At 44.5% G+C, this 15,332-nt stretch overlaps 1 long non-coding RNA gene across 1 annotated transcript; it reads left to right on the forward strand.

Moving 5' to 3' along the window:
• Positions 1-4,347: 4,347 nt before the first annotated feature.
• Positions 4,348-15,104, forward strand: LOC146219470 (uncharacterized). The gene is made up of 4 exons (XR_014751073.1): positions 4,348-4,449; positions 12,773-12,876; positions 12,999-13,118; positions 13,944-15,104. It is a non-coding gene; the product is annotated as an uncharacterized LOC146219470 (long non-coding RNA).
• The last annotated feature ends 228 nt before the right edge of the window (positions 15,105-15,332 follow it).

The following is a 15,332-nucleotide window of genomic DNA, read 5'->3' on the forward strand; positions in this document are numbered from 1 at the left end:
CGATTAAATGAGCGAAAACAAGGCACATCTGTCCATATTTTGTTAGTGAAGCAGGGAGAGGAATGCTCGTGGCAAGCTAACTAGCTGGATGGAGCGATGGGGAGTTTGTTTGCACTCAAAATGTAGCTCTAAAACAGGGGCACTCCTCAGACATAAGTTCGATTATAAAAAATCCCCCAGCTGGGAAATATTCGCGGTTTTCACAGTCCTGTAGAGGAGACCTTCATGAACACAATGACATCAAATCGAGGCTGTGGCATTAAAGTTCAGGTTAGTAGGCAATGGCTCAAAGTACTCTCAGCCAATTACAGACCTCTTAAAATGGGAAAACTTCTGTGCCACATACGGGATGGTATTCACACAGGGATTGGCTCTAATTTGAGTGACAGCTTGATCCACCAATTGAAAAACTCATCTGGGAATTTGGATTTTTGTAAGGGGAGTGCCGAGATTTTACTGTCGCCGTTTGGGCTTCTAAACAGCAGTAGAATTGTTTCTCTAAACCGCGTTGCGTACAGCATTACAGTGAGCTACACTGGTTTAAAACTACAGGTATATAAGGACAATTGTACCCATGAACTGTTTACTAGTAATATAATGTCATAATAAATCATAAAAGGTTCATTGATATGTGAGGCATGTTTATTATTTTAACAATTGAAAACGGATGTATCACAGACCGCTATCGTATATGTCGTTCAACAGAGGCTAATTACGCTAACGACTCAGTCATCAAACGAAAATTGACTACTGTTTTCGGAAGTAAATGTACTAATAATATCAGCGTACATCGTATTGTATATTAAATCTCACAATTGTGTTTTTTATCACAATGTTAAATGAGCAATACGTTCAATCTTGCATTTGTTGACGCTTGGAACCCTCCGTTGTGATTACATTGAGAGCAGAACGTTTGTCCTCCCTACTCTTGCTAGTTGCATCCAAACTAAACTAAGGTAACACAGGACGGTCAAAAAACACAAATCACACATGCAATGCCGTTTGTAACCACCAGGTGTCTAACACAAAAACAAATTGGGGGGGCAGAACACTCCCCGCCTGATATTTGATAATATCACTAAGTCTCTTTACTGAGGAGCAGTACCACTTCTGAAACAGGTCTTGAATACACCTTAGGGGTACCCTGTCGGATGATCTTGACTTCAACCTTCCGAATTCTTCCCTCATGGCTGGGAATGGTTTCCACGATAGTTCCCATTGGCCACTCATTTCTTTTAACTTGACTATCCTTCAGGAGTACAATATCTCCCGTTTGCAGGTTCAATCTGTCCGATGTCCACTTCTTGCGAGACTGAAGAGTTGCCAAATACTCTTGCCTCCAGCGTCTCCAAAACATCTCGGCAAGGGCTTGGACCTGTCGCCACTGTTTTGTATACAGATCCTTAAGTTCCATGTTCCCTTGTGGAGCAGACACTGTGTCAATCTTCTGAGTGAGCAGCATGGCAGGTGTGAAGACAGCTGGCATATCAGGGTCAGAAGAGACTGGAACTAGAGGTCTTGCGTTCAGAATTGCCATGACTTCTGCCATAAGTGTCACAAGGACCTCATGGGTGAGGCGACAGTTTTCCTTGGGCAACATGGAATCCAAAATGCGACGAGCCACACCGATCATCCTTTCCCACACCCCACCCATGTGCGAGGAATGTCGAGGGTTGAACGACCAGGTGCATCCTTTGTTTTGCAGATGAGCTTTCAACTCAGGATCTTCTGCGTTTATCTGCAGTTCTTTGCACGTTCCAATGAAGTTAGTGCCTCTATCAGAGCGCAATAGTCTCAAAGGTCCTCTGATAGCAGTGAATCTTCTCAGGGCGTTAATGAAACTGGATGTTGTCATACTCTCTATAACCTCAATATGCACCGCTCGTGTACACAGACAGGTGAACAAGACTGCCCAGCGTTTGTTTTCTGCTTGGCCACCTCTGGTCCAGCGTGTTGTGATAGTCCAAGGTCCGAAAACTTCAAGTCCAACGTGAGTGAACGGAGGATCCAGAGTAAGTCTTTCAACAGGTAAGTCCGACATTTTTTGCTCTTCTAACTTCCCTCTTAGTCTTTTGCAGGTCACACACTTCTGTAGTACACTCGACACCAACCCCTTGCTTCCTTGAATCCAGAGTCCAGCTGAACAAACTGCACCTTCCGTTAAGTGTCGACCTTGGTGAGCAACCTGTTCGTGATAGTGTCTTACCAGCAAAGTGGAAACATGATGGTTCTTGGGGAGAATGACAGGATGCTTTTCTTCCCAGGACATGTCTGCTGACGATAAATACCCCCGACTCTCAGCAAACCATTATCATCAAGAATGGGATCTAAACTCTTGAGTGGACTGCTTCTTGAGACTTCTTCCGCTTTAGCCAGGTTTTTTATTTCTTCTTTGAAGGAGTCGTGTTGTGCACTTTTCAGGATGACGAGTCTTGCTTGAAGAAGTTAATCTTTTTTCTGACTACAGTCGGATGTTCCGGAGAAAGATCTGACCTTTTGGATGAGCCTGTGGTAGACACCAAATGTTGGTAGGTACCAGCACTCTTGATCTTTCTTCAACGGTGGCGCTAGCTCTGCCTGGCCAGACTCAAACGTCTTCTTCATGAAGTTGATGTATTGTTTTTTCATGTCTGGCTTTCTTTCTAAAGTGCGACTGAGAGAAAACAAACGTTTTGCTGCTTGCTCCCTGTTATTTGGGAGGTGACGCCTCGGGATGGTAACGGAGCTACCCAGCCGTTTGCATCATTTATGTAGACATTTCTATCCATGATCTCTAGAAATGTTTCGTCTTCTATTGACAAGGCTACTTTCTCATCATCTTTGGTCCTTTGGAATACATTGACTCCAAGTTCATCTGTGTTGGAGCATTGATTTTCAGTTTTCTTGTCCAATTTCTCTTTGACGTTGATTACACTGGCACATGGACTAAGAAAAGATGTTCGTCCGTTTGGTAGAACATTGGTCCTGAAAACATTGATGGTGCTGGGATTGTGGGCTCCCACCAGACATTCATCTCCAACAATAACCCAGCCAAGGTCGAGTTGTTAAGCATAGGGTGCATTGTCAAGTCCGTTGTGGTGTTTACGCACTTTATGTACACATAGTATGTCACTGCCGAGGAGAGGGAGAATGGCTGCTTCGGGATCGACAGGTGGGATTTTATCCACCAGTGCCTTGAGGTGTGGATAATGGCGTGCTATCTCAGGTGAGGGGATCTCAAGACGGTCGTCAGGCATCATATCACACTCTATGATGGTAGGAAGAGGGATTTGCATGTCACCATCTATTGACTCCACAACAAGATTGCTTGCACGTCGCCCATATGCCTCCACTACCCCTGAGCAAGTTTTAAGGGTGTATGGCGTAGCACCTGCTTCAATGCCAAAAGTGTCAAACAGTTCGGTCTTGGCCAAGGACCGATTACTCTGTTCATCAAGGACAGCGTATGCTTTTATGGCTCTCTCCCTTTGACCTGTAGGGTAAACTCTGACCAAGCATATTTTAGCACAGGATCGTGAGCCAAATGAGTCCCCACAGATTTCTGTGCATTTCGACATCACCTCTGGAGGCTCATCGTGTTGTTGCTCCCCGCCTTGATCTTCAATAACAGCAGGGCCAACTGGTTTCCATGATGCTGGCCCTTGGTGAAGTACAGATGGGTGTCTGTTGCTGTTGCATTCCTTGCACAGCACAGCTTTGTCACAGTCCTTGGCGAAGTGACTGGTTGAGGCGCAACACTTGAAACAGATGTGTTTCTCTTTAAGGTAAGCCTTTCTTTCATCCAAGGTTTTGTTGCGGAAGCCACAACATTTGGGGCTTACTATGTATGGATGGGGCTTACTATGTATAGGACACAGTCTATCTGGATCTTCAGCTGTTCTGCTCTGGGCACTTTGCTTGTATTCCACTCCAGGTGAAACTTCGGTCTTCCTGGTAAACACAGATGGTTTTATAGGCTTCAAAGATGTATCCGTCCTGAGTGACCCAGCTATGGTGAGTTCTGAAAAACTAGGGTCATTTCGTATCTTGGCTTGGTCTTGGATATATTTCACAAATACGTTGAAGGGAGGATATTGAACCCTGTAGTTTTCTTTATATCTTGAACCAACTGAGATCCATTTTTCCATGAGGTTGTAGGGGAGCTTTTGAGCGATGGGGTTGACTCCACGAGATGTGTTAAGGTAGGATAGCCCAGGTAAAAACCCATCTTTCAATGCTGAATACAGCTCTAGCAATAGGTCTCCTAGCTCCCGAAGCTTCAGGTTGTCCTTGTTTGTGATCTTTGGAAATTCTTCTAGTTTTTTCAACAGAGCGTTCTCTATCATTTCAGCTGAGCCGTAGCTTTCTTCCAATCTCTGCCACACCATCTGAAGTCCCAAGCTGACATCGTGGATATGGACTGCACGGATGCGTTTGGCCTGCTCTGCAGACTGTGGCCCGAGCCATTTGGTCAGTAGATCTATCTCCTCTCGTGCGGAAAGGTTCAGGTCAATAGTGGAGTTGATAAAGGAAGCTTTCCAGGCCCAGTAGTTCTCTGGCCTGTTGTCGAACTTGAGGAGTCCAGAGCTAACCACTTCTTTCCGTATCAGGTATTTAGCTAAGTCTGTCATGCCTGATTGATCACGTGGAGGCGCTGCAGCATGCTTGTAGTTACGTTTACCTTCAGTGGGTGTGAAGTGAGTCTGAAGAGGAATGCGTTCTTCTTTAGGGAACTTTGGAGGGCTGCAATGGCTTTGCTGTGCGTAGGCTGTACTCACATGCTGGTGTTGTGCTGGTAATTCTTGGAATGAAGCGTAGGTGGCTTGGTCCAGTGTGTGACAACCACAATTATCTGTATCACCGTTGTCCATTTTTGGTTGGCGCTCTGGTGTAGAGATGGGTTTCCGATCCACGAGTTGGGGCTGTTGTTGACCGTGGTCCCGAGAATGTTGTTGCACGTATTCACCAGTCCATTGAGATGAGGGATAAGGAGACATATTTGTGACATTCTGTCTGAGTGGTTCTTCATCCTCATAAGCTGCTTCTAGAACATTAGCCTCAGTGTTAGCTGCTTCAGCAGCACCCTGCATTTTTAGTGCGTTCAGGTTAGCCTTTAACTCTGCTGTCCTTCGTTTCTGTTCGGCTTCGATCTCTGCTTTCTCCTTAAATTCTTCAGCTTCTAATTTTGCCTGCTGGATAAGCATGTCTGCTTCTTTTTGAGCGTATGAAGCCTTGACTCGAGCAGCTTCAGCTCTAGCTCTTGCTCTAGCTGCGGATGAGCTGTTTGTTGAAGCACGGCTGGAATGTGTTGAAGAACGGCTAGAATGTCTTGCATATGATGAGTGCTGAGACTGCCCATCTTGTGTGTGCGCAAGAGGATTTTCTTCTTTTTGATTCTCCATGATAGATTATTGAATCTATGCTGAGCTGTATAGTATGCAGTATATCTCACTTTGATTGAAGACGTAAAGTTGAGTCTTTTTACTATTCTGCTCTCGCTCTCGATTAGTATAGCTTAGCAGATAGCTAACAATAAGTTCAGGTTCCTTGAAATAAAGTCCAGGATACAGTGTAGAGTTTAAACTTTGGTAAGGTTCCATTTACTTCAGATGATTTTGTAAAACTGCAGAAAAACATAGAAAACGAGGGGTTTTACAGTGTATTCTTAATGTAAAATGCTGCCGCGATTAGCATCGCCAAATTCAAGTTAAAACTGAACACTCAGAAACTAAACAAACATAGTTGCTATGCCACACAAGTTTTTTTTTGAAGCTTTAAACATAAATACTCACAGACTGAGACTTTCTCAGGACAACAAAGGAGAGAATTAACTGTATGCTGAGCTCTCTTGCTAGTTGCATCCAAACTAAACTAAGGTAACACAGGACGGTCAAAAAACACAAATCACACATGCAATGCCGTTTGTAACCACCAGGTGTCTAACACAAAAACAAATTGGGGGGGCAGAACAGGGCATAACATGGAAATTCATTAATATACAGTGTTAATCTATGATCGACTTGTTGAGCCTTTTGAGAGCTGTGATTGTTTAGTTATGCCTGCAGAGGCCCGTAGGGGGAGCTTTCGGCCAGGATGCCTCATTCTGAATGAAGCTGCAAGAAGAAATGCATGTGTGCGATAAAGAGGGGTGTTGGGAGGGGGGGGAGTGGTCTAACTCACTGTGAGTGATAAAGAGGGGTGTTGGGAGGGGGGGTCTAACTCACTGTGAGTGATAAAGAGGGGTGTTGGGACGGTGGGGGGGGTCTAACTCACTGTGAGTGATAAAGAGGGGTGTTGGGAGGGGGGTCTGACTCCAGTAGTCAGGGACTCCTCCAGGCTCCTGCACTGTGTTGTGTCTATCTGATGACTCTAAGAGCGTGGAGGGTGGTGTCGTCACTCAGGGACTCCCTCAGATCAAGGAGGTGGCAGCATCACCACTCTCAGTCAGGTATCTGCACCCCAGTCCTGGTAGCCAATCACAGCACTTCACTCCAGTTGTCAGACATGTCTCCCCTCCTCTCCTGTGGCTGTGTCTCTGGGCTTCTTTCCAGTGGCCCTGGTCCCAAGTGGCCCCAGCTGGGGAGCTCAGTGGTGCTAATCAGGGAACGAGCTGGTAGAGCTGGGAGAGGAGTGCAGCAGGGGTGCTGTCCATGGTGCTGCTGTCTGATGGCCGGTCTCTTCCTGCTGTAGAGACCAGGGCTGCTGTCTGATGGCAGGTCACTTCCTGCTGTAGAGACCAGGGCTGCTGTCTGATGGCAGGTCACTTCATGCTGTAGAGACCAGGGCTGCTGTGTGATGGCAGGTCACTTCCTGCTGTAGAGACCAGGGCTGCTGTCTGATGGCAGGTCACTTCCTGCTGTAGAGACCAGGGCTGCTGTCTGATGGCAGGTCACTTCTTGCTGTAGGGACCAGGGCTGCTGATGGCAGGTCTCTTCTCATGTATAAACGTTGTGTACGCTGGTTTCACGCACACCGTGTGATGTTTAAAAAATGAACTTGACGTGAGAATGTGCGGCCCGTCCACAAAGTCTTGTCTGGCTCTGTAACGTGGCAAATTCTAACTGAAAAGTGCCAAAATTCACCAAACATTACAAAATAAAGTTTCCACTACAGTTACTGTCATACGTCTATGACGTTGACGATTCAAAAAACATAATTACCTCCGCTAATAAAAGTTTGATCATTGATGTGGATGATTCACATCAAAATTCCAAACCCAAACGGGAAATGCTATGAACTGTTTAATCCGCCACCACTTAATAACTCCTGTTAAACTTGTCAAATGAACAACAAAATCACTCAGGAAATGCATGTCACTCCCTGTATATGGTTAATATTGCACGCAGCACAGATTCTTTACCACAGATGATATATACTGGCTGTGCTGTGCAGCTCCAAGACAGTCATGGGAAAATGCCCTTGTCTCAGTGAGCCTGACTCTGGCTCATCCATGACCCACAGGAGGCCTGAGGCAGGGTCCACCTCCACAGGATGAGACACAGTAACAGGTGGGCTGAATCACTCCCGTATGATGCTCAGTTGATCCTGTGGATGATGTGTAAACCACACTGGGCTTCCTCCCAGCGGGGGCTTTCCAGAGAGAGCTGGCTGAGCGCTCAGGCATTTCCCAACCCTCCCTGAGCCGCACCATGCCAGCTGGATGGAACGCTCTCATCCGTATGTCACCCCGGTACAGACACTTTCCCTTCACTGGCGCTGAGCAGGCCAACATTACACTGCAGTTCACAGCGATGAGCCGATTTCCTAATGTAATGGGAGCCATCGACTGCACTCACGTTGCTATGAGGGCCCCATCTGATCATGAAGTCACTCATGTGAACAGAAAACACTTCCACTCTATTCATGTGCTGTGATCTGGGATGCACTCATGTGTTTGACACATGTTGTGGCACGGTGTCCTGGCTCTACTCAGGATTCATTTCTCCTGTGAAACAGCAGTGTGGGGAACAGACTCACACAGGTGCTGTGCAGGATGGCTGGCTTAGTGCTCATATATGTCATTTAGGATCATTAGGCTACGGTCAAATAAGGCAATGATCTTGTATTGGCATCGGAGTATGTGGTTAATGTATACCCGTAGGTGACCATGGTTACTCGTTGCAAACTTGGCTCCTCACCCGCTCACAAACCCCCAGAATGAGCAAGAGCGGCGCTACAATGCTGTACATATTGGGGCTGGGTCAGTGGTGGAGCGGACCAGAGGGCAGCTGAAAGGCTGTTGGTGCTGCCTGGATACAACTGGTTGCATGCTGCTTTACAGCAGTGTGCTAGAAACGTATTAGCCCTGTTTATCTCCACTGCTGATTCCCTCGCTTTGTGAGGCGTCTGACGTCAAGCGTGTCACAAAGCGAGCAGCGACCGCTGCTGCCTGTGGCACTGAGCGCTTCTGCCTCCGAAGCAGACATCACATTTACGCTGTTTCTGAAGCAATCACTGGATCGATTAAAAACATTACAAAACGTTTTTACTCATAAACCTCCACATTCTTAAGAGACATTCGGATTGGGAATAGCAGTTACTTTTAGAGAAATAAAATTCAAATATTTCTGTCATTTTCTAACTTAGCAAAGACACCTGCCGTGCCGAGCTGGACCACCTGGCGGGCCGTATGTTTGACAGCCCTAGTTAGAGGCTGAGCTAATGATACCTGATGAGAGAGGGGAGGGAAGGAGAGGAGGAGAACGGCGTCCTCTGTTGATCCATTAGGAGAGGATGAGGGCGAGAGAGAAGGACGAGTGGGACTGAGGATGACAAGCAGGAGGAGAGAGGAGTCTAGGAGAGGAGGAGGAGGGAGGGGGTAGGGGTGCCATGTCCCAGTCAGAGAGGGACGGGGCAAGAGGAGGAGAGTTCCCTGGATTCATCAGGGTAGTTTAGGGGGTTTGAGTTAAACTGGGAGGGCGGGCCTGACAGGGGAAGTCAGATCCCCCATCAAGAATGTTGGAGAAACAAATATAGAACATGACGCCCCGTAGGAATACTCACGGTGGAAGATCGAGGCCCCAAACAAAGAGTGGAAAGTGATAGTCTCACAGGCAGCAGGGCAGTGTGGGGTGATGGAAAGAGCAGCCGTAACGTATAGGAGAGTTCGCTGTTGGAAATAGTATTGCCATGGCAACTAACGGAGCCGGGAGGACGTTGGATTGAAGGCACTCCAGTCAAGGAGTTAAAGAGTTAAAAGTTGTTCTTACTTTCAGAACAGTAAAAAGAGCCACCTGCCCAATATATCCAGAAAATAAACCCCCAACTAGATCTTTCTGAATCTGAATCACATACAGTACCAGTCAAAAGTATGGACACATTTTCCCATTCAAACTTTTGACTGGTACTGTATGTATTCATTAAGACCCTGTAAAGGCCCACCTTCGGACCATTTCGCAAAACACACAGGCTGCAACGAAACATGGGTGACTTTGGTCATTTGGATGAAGGCTGCCCCTAGACATTTACCTGTAATTCAACATTGGAGATGGTCAGTGAGAGCCAAGGTAGAAAAGGATGATACCTGGTGGGACTTCCCTGCTTTCTGCCTGCTGAGGCAGAGGAGGGCCTTTCTCATTCCAACACGTTTGTCAGTGTTCTTCTTCCCCGTCCTCTGGCCTGTGAACACAGTCGGTGCTCAGGTTCATCCAGGGGGAGTCTGGAGAACACGAGGACAGATAACATGGGGAAGGAGCCAACTGCACTCACCCTTATCTCATCAATGTTACTGTATATAGACAAGGCTGGATCTACCATATGGGCAATCTGGGCCCTTGGGCATAGAGGGGCCCTCCATGATCTGAGAATTATGGTTATTTTTGGGCTTCAGTGCACAGGGGCCCTTTGGGTACTTATCTGGCCTTGTGTATAGATCCTATCAACAGAGGGTCTTTGTTTATAAAGGGTTTGGATTCATAAGGGTTAACCATCTTTGACTCAGCACAAGTATTGTTGGAGTCAGAGCAGTGAGGTAGTATAACTGCTTCTGGATACAGAGGTAGCAGAGACAAGCGAGCGACAATTCACAACCAATGGGCCAGAGCCATTTAAAAAGAAAGTTACAACACTCTTTGATCTCGCCGACACATGATCACTTAGTTCAATTAGCTCGCAAAAACCCCCACTACTGGCACCTGTTTGACGGGACAGACAGTAGCAGAATCTCAATTTACTGAAATTTTCGGTATATTAACACATAATATCAATTGGTTACTGGTGTGTTGTATTATGTATATGTCTAATACTTTATTTAAGCAATAAGGTACTTGAGGCAGTACTTTATTGGCGATAAAGTACTGCCTCGAGTACCTTATTGCTTTTATAATACGGTTGCCAGCGAAATTATAAATAGTAAGCTGCCTTTCAGCACAAAATAGTTATAGACAACAAACATTGTGTACCGCATTTCAGTAGCCGAGAGAAAATAGTCCCTGTAAACAGTGGCTGTTGCTATGCAACGGACAAACAGCATTGTGAACTTCACGTTTGTTAGCCTAGCTAGATCTTGCACCATCTCATTCATTCACATTGCGCATTTTAAAAAGTTGCCTTTAAAATAACAACGAAAATGGGACACTTTCAATAAAATAATATTTAATTTAAACAGTAGGCCTACTGTAAACATTCTAAATCAATCATAAATGTTACGTAGGCACTGGGTATATGGTAGCTAGGTATGCCTACATATGCTGTAAACAAGTTACGAGTGACTTGGGACTCGATAGACTAACATTAGGCTGTTGTTAAGGTTAGCTTATGTTGATTTGGATAGCTCCATTAATTGTGCATCCGTGGAAAACGTCCTTTTAAGAAGCCAAGACCAGGTCATGTACTGTAATTGCGTGGCTACGAAGCTAAAATTAAATAAGTGGATATCAAGTTAGCAACTAATGGCTAGACCTGAGCTTCCGTCCAACGTTTCAGTAGTTAGGCCAGCTAGTTAGCACTGATAGCACGGGACAATCCAATATTATTGCTAAAAAATTAACCGAATTTTGCTAGTCTAGCTTGCTAACCAATGAACAGCTGCACACCAGTACTAGTAGACAGTCTTTTTCTTCGGCAACCTTTTAGTTATTTTGAGTGCGCACTAATATGGAACGCTCCCATTTTAACGTAAATGTAAAAAGGCGTACAGTAATTTATGCTCAATAAAGCACACCCCGTGACTCACTCTCAACCAATCAGAATGCTTGATTTCAACCACCCGTATTATAATAACATTTATGTATTACATTAACTTATAACAGTAGGCAGCAATATTGTGAAGCAGAGCTAGAAATAGCAACGCTAGCTACCATACTGTAGCTCACACCAGCTCAATTTAAGACAAGAAAGGAGTTTGGTAAATAGAACAGAATATACAAGGCAACCAATTGCATTCAATAAAACATTTTATTATGCAATATGTCCAGTGAGAGGGTCGTTTGTTTTTAGTGAGTGGACCTGAAATTCTTGCTGAGCGTCGACACCTAGCTGGACGATAGGGGACCCCTTAATCTGCAATTCATTGTTGCTAGCTCTAATCAGATGTGCATTTAGAATCTAACAAGCTATATCTTACAATACACAAAGTAAAGCTTGCTATATAAAATTTGGGTGACCAGACGTCCTCTTTTACCCGGACATTTTCGAGACCTAAAAAATGCGTCCGGTAAGGATTCCAAATTTGTCCGTGATTTTGCCTCGTCGGAAATATGTGTCTTATGGGTCTTTCACAAACTATTAGGCCTACACCAGTCATATTCAGTTATATTGAATATTCACAACAAGTTAGCTGGTAAATTGATCAAATTACTGCATTATTTTGAAACTATTTTCAAAATCAGCTAACTTGATAACACTGAAAATGAATGGGGTTGAATGTTTGGGACTAGGTCGCAAATGACACGCTTTACTTCTGCCTTCTTCGATTAGACCACAATGGAAGTCTATGGAAATGTCCCAACTCTCTTTTTATATGGCTCTGGGTCTACCTAGCTTTGACTACCGAGCCTTTTAATCCGTGGCATGCTTATATAGTTTATAATGTCCCAGTATTTTAAGAAAATATTAACTATAACTATATACATGTTTCTTAAACCATTTGTTCTAGTTCTATCAGAGTGAAAGTTGCTAGTGGTCTGGCATTAACTGTTGAATCAGTGGCGTTGTTAGACATAAAACTGTACTGGGGCACAGGCCCTTATTCATATCCCTTCTTCCAAGCTTGTTGCGCACAAAGCACTATTAGGCTATAGAAACATCCCTCACTTAACCCACTATATAACAGTTCAGGGACGCAAGTTTGATATCAGCTTTTGCAGGGACATCTATAGTTAATGCAAGCTTTGTGTTTTTGGTTTGTTAAAACTCAAACTTTAGATTTTACTGGGGCACAGCAGATTTATACTGGGCACATGCCCCTGTAAAAAGGTTTAAACGACGCCCCTGTGTTAAGTTATGTTTAATAAACAAATACAATTAAAAAAAACACTGTGCTCCTAAATTTATTTATTTATCACATGTACTCCTTGGTGAAAACATTAGCGTAGAGCCCTGGATTGCCTTGCAGGAAACAAGGCAGCAGCATGACATGCTGGTATCCAGAGACAAGTTGCTGGGCTCTCTACTCACTGAGCAGCCCAGTCTCTCTGGAGAAACATCACGTTTCTGACAGATGCAAGTCTGCACATTATGTCACTGAGGGACTCAAAAGGCCTTAATACTGGATGGGAAAAGATCCATGAATCAACATTGTAATCTGTGTTTTAGAATTATACTAAGCAACCAACAAAACATTACTGTGTTTCAGGTTGCTGCCTCTAAAATGAGTCTCTCAGGGGAGAGAGAGGAGGGGGGCACTGTGTCTAAAATGAGTCTCTCTGGGAAACATGACATGGACACCAAAGCTAAGAGGTAAGATGAGAATCCATATCTGTTCATGACTGTTCTCCATCTCAGAGCTCAGCAGTGATATCATGACATCATCATTAGTCAGGATAAATGAGAGACTGAAGGTCTGTCCTGTTGTGTTGAAGCTCAATCCAGCAGCAGAGACCAGCCTCACCTGTACCCAGCTGTGTGTCCATGAAGTGTGACTGGTCCATGGATCCACCTATCAAGTTCAGTGATGAAGGAGGGTCTTCTAATGAGGAAGGGTATGTACTGACCTCTGCTGGTGTTCGATACTATGTGATGAAGGTCACATCATGTGTTTTTTGTGAAGCAAAGTTTAAAGTAATATTCATGATCTCAAAGCCCAATGTTGCCCTTTGCTTTATGCAAGTAAAATCTCTCAAGTAAAATCTCTTCTAAAACACTAACCCTGTGTTTTAGTAGGGATGTGATGAGGGATACTTTAGTATCTACAGTCAGCAGCTGTTGTAGATACTAAAGTATCCCTCATCACATCTTTACTAAAACACAGGGTTAGAGCTGCTGACTGTAGATACTAAAGTATCCCTCATCACATCCCTACTAAAACACAGGGTTAGAGCTGCTGACTGTAGATACTAAAGTACCCCTCATCACATCCCTACTAAAACACAGGGTTAGAGCTGCTGACTGTAGATACTAAAGTATCCCTCATCACATCCCTACTAAAACACAGGGTTAGAGCTGCTGACTGTAGATACTAAAGTACCCCTCATCATATCCCTACTAAAACACAGGGTTAGAGCTGCTGACTGTAGATACTAAAGTACCCCTCATCACATCCCTACTAAAACACAGGGTTAGAGCTGCTAACTGCCAGCCTGGTTGATATACAGACCATGTGGTAAATGTTCACAGAGAGAGATACAGAGTAACAACAGGCCTGGAAACCTGTCTGCCTGACTCTCATTCATGTTGAACAGCAACATTCAAGTCTGGATCTGACTATTCCAATGAATTATTTTAGCAACACGTATTGTTGTAATTAATCTGTGAGCTCTACTTTAGATATTCACGTTTGTAAAACATGTTGTTGTGTTTCTTGACAGGATCAGACAGCAGAGACCAGCCTCACCTGTACCCAGCTATGTGTCCATGAAGAGTGACAGGTCTATGAGTCAACCTTTCAATTTCAGTTATGGAGGACCTTCTAATGAGGAAGGGTATGTACTGACCTCTGCTGGTGTTCAATGTTATGTGATGAAGGTGACATGTTGTGAAGAAGTTGTCTCTACTGGGACTCAGCATTACTATATTATAATATATTTGTCTTATAGTTTATTTGTGATTATAATGATAGTGTTTAAATGTATTTGGGCCTATATTACGGTGGCCCTGAAGTACAAAACACAACGGCAAATAGGAAAACGCAACGGCAAATAGGAAAACACAACGACATTAACTTCTGACGGAAAAGTTAGGGCCTATCTAGCAGAAGACGGACCCTCCTGATTGGACAGAAGGACTGTCTGTCTTTTAACAGGAAGGAGAACGCCTATTTTGAAAAAATGAATCCCTCAAAGATACTTTCGCTATATTTAAGAATGATTTTGATGCAAGGCATAGGCTACATAAGACGTGATAGTTGATATGCTGTCAACTAATCACAACATCAGGATGAGTATAAGCACTTGAAGTCACGTTTGTCAAATTAGTTCTAGCGTAGGCGGTGAATTGAAAGGCCAGAGACGCTTGGTGTTTGTCCCTGGCTTGGGAACCACAATTCACTTTTGGTTAGATTCTCAGGGAGATAATTGACTCGTTAATATCTGACTCCAATTTGAGAAATGTGCCCAAGTGCATTACCTGTAACCTTGAGCGCTAGACAGTTAATGACATGAAACTCTGACGAAGGTAAAAATCCTAGTAGACCTAGTAGGATATGTAATCGATCACTCAGAGGCTCCGGTAAATTCCTTCGGAGCGTGGAGATCCACTATAAGTGACTCAGAGGCCTTAAGTTAAAACCTACTCCAAAGGTCTATGTTTATAATCAGTTAGCCGCATCAACCAGACTAGATCAAAGTTTTCACCGCCGTAGCTTGATAGATAGGTGAACAAGTAACTTAAAAATGCACAATAATAGTTTATTATCTAAATCATAGGTGTTCAACCCTGGTCCTCAGGGACCCCCTGTCCTGCACGTTTTAGATGTTTCCCTGCTCCAACACACCTGATTCGAATCAATGGGTCATTATCTAGTTATGCAGAAGCCTGTTAACGACCATTCATTTGAATCAGGTGTGTTGGAGCAGGGAAACATCTAAAACGTGCAGGACAGGTGGTCCCTGAGGACCAGGGTTGAAGACCTCTGATGTCGAAGCAGTGCTTCAGTTGGGAGAGGCAGTGCCTCAGTTGGGAATCGGAGTAACACCTCGGTTGGGATGTCGAAGCAGTGCTTCAGTTAGGAGAGGCAGTGCCTCAGTGGGGAATCGAGG

This window comes from Hypomesus nipponensis, chromosome 28 (genome assembly GCF_054491055.1).
Source record: "Hypomesus nipponensis isolate SF chromosome 28, ASM5449105v1, whole genome shotgun sequence".
Taxonomy (NCBI): Eukaryota; Metazoa; Chordata; class Actinopteri; order Osmeriformes; family Osmeridae; genus Hypomesus; species Hypomesus nipponensis.